The sequence below is a fragment of the Schistocerca gregaria genome, chromosome X (genome assembly GCF_023897955.1).
Source record: "Schistocerca gregaria isolate iqSchGreg1 chromosome X, iqSchGreg1.2, whole genome shotgun sequence".
Taxonomy (NCBI): Eukaryota; Metazoa; Arthropoda; class Insecta; order Orthoptera; family Acrididae; genus Schistocerca; species Schistocerca gregaria.
In genome coordinates, this window is record NC_064931.1 from 767013310 (window position 1) to 767020323 (window position 7014).

At 40.6% G+C, this 7014-nt stretch overlaps 1 non-coding gene across 1 annotated transcript; it reads right to left on the bottom strand.

Moving 5' to 3' along the window:
- Positions 1-5940: 5940 nt before the first annotated feature.
- Trnat-ugu (transfer RNA threonine (anticodon UGU)) lies at positions 5941-6014 on the bottom strand. The gene has a single exon. It is a non-coding gene; the product is annotated as a tRNA-Thr (tRNA).
- Between the last annotated feature and the right edge of the window lie 1000 nt (positions 6015-7014).

Consider the following 7014-nt stretch of genomic DNA (forward strand, 5'->3'; position numbering starts at 1 on the left):
GAAAAGTCGTGGATGTCCAACCATTTAGGGCCAAGTGGTAGTAGCTTCACTGTCCCTCTACCTCTTTCCGTAGATGATCACAAAAATAACATGTGAACTCGTTCATAGGCCCTACGTTTTAATTTCACAGAATGGGAATATGATTAGTGAAACAGAACAATTCAAATTTCTAGGTGTCCAGGTAGTAAACTGTAATGGAAACCTCACGTCCAGAATCTTGTTCAAAGTTTTAATGCTGCCATTTTTACTATTCGAACGGTACCTGAAGTAAGTGATTGCTCGACACGAAAATTAGTCACTTTGCTTATTTTCATTCGCTTATAGCATATGTTATTGTATTTTGGGGTAAATCTTCCCATTCTAAAGGATATTTTTGGCTCAGAAACGGAGAGTTCGGTCAATAAGTTGTGTAAATTCGCGAACCACTTGTCGACACCTGTTCACTAGTCGGGGTGTTCTGGCATTGGCCTCTCAATACATATATTCTTTACTGTCGTTTCTTGTTAAAAATATCAGCTTATTCCCAAGACTTAGCAACCTTCCCCCAGTTAATACTAGGCAGAAATCCAATCTGCATTTGGATCGCACTTCCTTAACTCTTGTGCAGAAAGGTGTGCAGTATACTACTGCATCCATTTTCAGTAAGCTACTATAAGAATTCAAACATCTTAGCAGTAATCCACGCGCTTTCAAATCGAATCTGAAGAGTTTCCTCTTGAGTCACTCCTATTCTGTCGAAGAGTTCCTTGAAATATTAAGCTGATTTCTATGTTACATTGTTGATTGCGTTTACTTCAACTTATGACTTGACTTTTTCTGGGTTCATAAAATTTTATTTCATCTGTTATTACTTTTCTGTTGTAATTTCATGAACTGACACGTTCCATGACCTTGGAGATTTATTTCTCATTTTGGTACTACGGAAATACACGTGCAAATAAATAAAATAAAAAACAAAGACGCGAGTATCAACAGCATTAAATAGTAAAATCCATGATTTCGTCAGTGTTGTCAAGTAGTAAAGAGTAACATCGTCAGTCATGAAAATATGCGAAAGAGTGCATACATTCATGTTATATCAACAGTCAGCATTGAAGTTACAATCGAAGGCATTTTACTTGTTATGTAGGTTGACAGGGACAACTCCATTTCATATCCTGAAAATTTGTCAGCTGAGTTGACTCCTCTCGAAGGCACCTTTCATCGGAATGGCTATAGTGAAAAACAGATCAACGTGCAGTGCTCTATCGGGCAACCATGAGTCGAGTGAGTGATGATAATAACGAAGCAGCACCTGAGTCTGTGGCCTTTTTGCCTTTGGTTGCATTCTTTGAAAATATAATGTGTAATGTGTTGTTCGACCACCATCTACGATTATTGCCCTTTTAGGATATGTAAATCATAATCCTGGTTTACGTATGGCGGCTGTCTACCGTACCCCTTGCTGTTATGACATGTCATACATTGATTAGACAATCAGGACCGTAGGGGACTGTACTAATGAGCATTAGCGTCACACACGCTAACAATAGCCGAGCAAATCTGCTATTGTCTCGATGCCGGTTATCCTATGGAAGATAACAACATGCACGTGCTGGCATACACTTCCGGTTATTGGGATAGCGTCGTTAAGGGAGCACTTGAGATTAAATTAGCGAATGGCCAGATCAATAGAGATTGAGATTTTTGCTGCATTTCTGTTTTGTATCGTGCTCGTTCCCGCCTCAAACAACAGAGGGACAGAGTTAATGCTACCTCAAACGATGCTTATTAATATTTATTGTTGATAAACTGTGACGTTTCTCATCTTTGTTTGTGTGATGACGCTAGTGTTTAGTGTGTGAGTGTGTTTGTGTGTGTGTTTCTTGTCTTTCAGGTTACGCTCAGCATACCGATGTTTTAAATTTACTTGCACAGCGCTTTCCCTCTGTATTTGTGTCTTGAAAACGACATGGTGTGCACCTGCTGAAATTTTGGCACTTGTTGAAGATGTCACCAGGCTGCTTTCCCACAAGCTGTTTGAACAATTTATATGCCGAGAAAAACTCAAGTTGATATTTTAAAAAATTATATCGTTAACTTTTCCGTCTCACTTGTACATTCTTTTAAGATATGAATAGTTTCAGTCACACTCTATCATCTTCAGACTATGTAGTTCTGTAAGCAACCCGTCATGTTTACACAAAAACTACATATTACAAAATGGTTCAAATGACTCTGAGCACTATGGGACTCACATCTGAGGTCATCAGTCCCCTAGAACTTAGAACTACTTAAACCTAACTAACCTAAGGACATCACACACAGCCATGCCCGAGGCACGATTCGAACCTGCGACCGTAGCGATTGCGCGGTTCCAGACTGAAGCACGTAGAGCCGCTCGGCCACACCGGCCGGCTACGTATTACAGATCAGAACATTGTCCAGTACATAGATCTGAAGATGGTCAGGTGTGATCTATGTAGTTACGTAAGCAACCGGTCGTGTCTATACAGGAACTACAGATAAGAATACTGTCTACTACACAGTTCTAAAGATAATCAAGTGTGACCTATATGGACGCGAAAGCAACTCTTCGTGCTTATCCAACAAGTACGGATCAGAACGCTGTCTCCTACATAATTCTGAAGGTAACCAAAGTTAGTCATATCGTAAACAGCATTTGCAAGCTAGACAGAAAACTAAGAGACTTTTTTTTTTTTAATCCCCGACGAACTTCCGTATTGTTGCTCACAAATGCCGTTCTTACTCTCCAGTATTGCTTTTAATGGTTTACATGATTCCTTCAATAAAAAACTCATACATCTCTGTAAATCAGGTTTTACATTCTCCACAATAATTTATTAGATGCTTTATAACCTTGTACCCTATTGTCACAACAGGTTGGTTCTTTTACTCAAATTTTTTTCTCTGCCACATTTACGGAAAGGATGTTCTAGACCACAACTTCCTCTTCTGCTGATCTATTCATTCCACTAAAAAGCTGTAACAAGTGATCATATACATATCGTCAAGCGAAAATTTAGATACAGGGTCGTACTTCATTCAGATTTTCTAGCTGTTACCGTATTAAACAGTAGCAGTACTGCTCACGTTCTGTTTTTTTTTTCTTCTTAACTAATCACACCTCGTTTTGTCATGCCTCCTCCTACTCCAAATCCATATTCTCTATTTCTCTTTACTTCATGTTTCTCCCATTCTCATTCCGATTTTACCTCATTAATTCGTCTGCTCTCCTTTGTTCCACTGCACGCTACTATTTCGTTGCCATATCCCACCAAAATTCGCATCGTCATTCAATAATAAATTATTCTCCTTCTTTCAGACATATCAGCAAGACAAGCACAACTTTTGTTATCTTTCCTTCCTCACTCCTTATGCATAATTAATTCAAGCCTATGCGTATCAAATGTTACACCTCAGAAATAAAATACTCCACATTCTTCCCTTTACCATTCTAAATTAAACTTCCCAATCCAGATACACCATTTGATCAAAAGCATCCGAACATCGGTATGTAATAGGGAGTTGATAGCTAGATGCCACTAGAAGCGGACCCGCGAGGACAAAAAGAGACGGGGAGTATTGAATGCTGATTAGAGAAGCAAACACAGTAAAATGGGTCGATCAGGAGAGCTCAGCGACTTCGAACGAGAACTCTTTATTGGATGTCATGTGAGCAACAAATCCATCAGGGAAATGTCAACCGTTCTAAAGCTCCCAAAGTCCACTGTTGTTGATGTGATTGTGAAATGGAAACGAAAAGGAACAACCACAGCTGAATCAACACTGGACGCACCTTATTACAGACGAACAGTGACCGTCGAGCATAAAGCAGGACCGTGCGAGGTGGCGCAGTGGTTAGCACACTGGACTCGCATTCGGGAGGACGACGGTTCAATCCCGCGTCCGGCCATCTTGATTTAGGTTTTCCGTGATTTCCCTAAATCGCTCCAGGCAAATGGCGGGATGGTTACTTTGAAAGGGCACGGATGACTTCCTTCCCAATCCGATGAGTCCGATGAGCTCGCTGTCTGGTCTCCTTCCCCAAACAACCCAACCCCATTAAGGAGGGCCGTTGTAAAAATCGCATGAAGTCAGCGGAAGGGATAGTTCGTTAGCTCCAAAGAGCTACCATCAGTTCAGGGCTACCAGCTAATGGCTGTGTAAAGAGATTTTAATTCATTTCTCCAGCTTCTATCACTGTCGTAGATAAAGCTGAGACTCTAATGTCTCAAGGGAAATTCGGTTATTCAGACCTGTAGATGGTCTACACTTGAGGTACAAGCAGCATTTCCAGATCACATGCAACGCTAGAGTGCTATTCCAGTACCACAGAGTCTTGGCAATAAAGAAAATTTAAGAAGGGAATTGAAGTTAGAATTATATATTAATACATTCATCTGCTGACTATAACGGTACTTTGGGGGCAGGCGTGTCAGTTAGCGTCATATTAATTAAAATCGGTTATAAATAGATTTTATTTTGGAAGAATTAAAAAGGGGAAAGTAATACGAAATTTTAATAACTGCACAGTATTACTAAGAAGCAGTATAATGAAAAGTAATAAAAAACAAAGTAGCAAAGACCAAGTGGGACAGAAAGATATAGGGGGGCGTTTGTTTTTAAATACATATAAAAGAACATGTAACACATTATTGTCCTCTCTACCTTCAGTTATCGCAATCGGGCTAGTTGATGAAAAAGTGGTACGCGACTGCGAAATTCGTTAAGGAGATTATTTAAAGACTCTTCAAGCACGTTTAAAATACATTAAGTGTGACGAAGTGATGAGAGACGGTTATTGTCGGGGGAGGTGAAAATGATTCCGACATCATCATTCGAACTTCGAGTTAGCTGGGAAAAATACTCTTGGGAAACTATTATGGTTGTGGAACCCACGAAAGTTGTACGCAACGGAAGGCTATAGTTTACGTAGTTCTGCATTTTGTAAAATTGTGAAACGCGTGTGCGCAGAACATTAAAAGAATCTTATCCTTGGACGGTTACGGGGGTAAATAATGCAAACAACGAGCCAGCATAAAAATAGTTCGCCTATTAACTACCAGGTATTAATTAACGTGAAATTAAAATACTAAAAACAGTGCATACACCGTTAAAGTGAACCCTGCGTGTGAAAGACAATCACATCGAACATTTCGAGAGGAAAGAATAGACATTTAAGTGCCGAACTGAGTGCCTGGGTCGTGTCGATATTTGGACATTATATGACACGCGTTATTCAGAAAACGATATCGACCATTCTAATACTGAAAAGAAGGATAGGATCATCACCTCTAATCCCGATTCATATTTAGTTAGTGAAAAGAAAAGTGTTAATAAACAAACTACATTTCAATTTTATCCACGATTATGGTTTCATTACGTAGTCTCGACTACGTTAGAAATAATATCTGTGGAAGTAGTATACAACGTATCGTCATAATATTTAGCCAACCAATATTGTGGGACACCAAAAATGTAAATGCATGAAATTGTTCCTACAGTGGATATAATGTGTGAGTGCGACGGACTATATTGAGAAACTGAACATCCATTACGTACTTGCATGTTTATCTGCGATAATGGTCCTTGTCAGTACATAAGCGTAGAGTTCGAATATAATTGCTGTAACATTGCTAACATTCAGATTAATCGAACATCTAAATACGCATAATGCTAGTATCACCAGGATGTGTTCTTTCTCATCACCCCCGTGGCAGTAATTGAATTAAGAGTCAGCCGGGAATAACATTTAAATCAATTAACGACCATTGAGCTAACGTCACGATTTTTCGAACGTCCACTGCCATGTATGAAGGCGAGTGACACTACGAGTGCTAATGTCGATCGAGGGGTGTCGTCGTGATCGTACTGAATACCATTGAGCGGTCACATGACGGGCGTTGATACATATCAACAGGGACAGGTGAAAATGGGTGCCCCGACCGGGGCGCGAACCCGGGATCTCCTGCTTACATGGCAGACGCTCTATCCAACTGAGCTACCGAGGACACAGAGGATAGTGCGGCTGTAGGGACTATCTCGCGCACGCTTCCCCCAAAACCCACATTCTCACCTTATATGTCCAAACACTACTTCGTAGTGTGTTGGTGAGGGCATTGGACTACGGTAGTCCGTGCATACCGCTGCCCTGGTGTAATGGGTAACACAGCTGCCTAGTAAGCAACAAGACCCAGGTCCACGTTATGGCTGCGGCACAGATTTTAATTCATTGCTTCAGATTCTATCATTATTGTGCAAAGAGAGTTGAAATACAGGGGGGTACAATGGTGGTGCAGTTCCTCATAAGCCACACATTCCTGTAGTTAGTCGTAAACCACGTTTGTGAAGGTGTAAAGTTCAATGCAGCTGGACGGTGGATAACTGAAGAAAAAAATGATCTGGTGTGATGAATCACCCTATGCTCTGTGGTAAACTGATGGACGTGTATGGGTTTGGAAACTGCCTGAAGAACATCACCTGCCATCGTCTGTAGTGCCTACAATGACGAACAAAAAGAACAGTGTTGCTGTATAAAACCCTTTTTCGTTTTTAGGGTGCTTATCTCTGTTTCTAAATGCGGAAGGATATTAACATATTTTACAGCATTGCGTAGTGTATGCAGCAAAGGAAGAGTACATGGACGAGCAACATGAGCCCCACGCAGCAATGGTTTGTTGACAAGATTCCTTAAATGGGCTGGCCTGCCCAGAAACACAGCCTGAACACAATCGTAAATCATAGGAATAAGTAAGAACGTCGACTTCGCTTGAGACCACTGCATGTACATTGATACCACTACCTTCTCTTGTTCAGGCTCTTGTGGAAAAATGGGCTGTCATTCCTTCCACAGACATTCCGACACCTGATTAAATGAGTCAGAGCAGAGTTTAAGCTGTCATAGAGGAGAAGAGTAGACTGACTCGAATTAGCGCCTACTATTGATGTGATACTGCCACATTATCACACCATATTTTTATCAGCATCCTGAAACTATATACGTAATGCAAC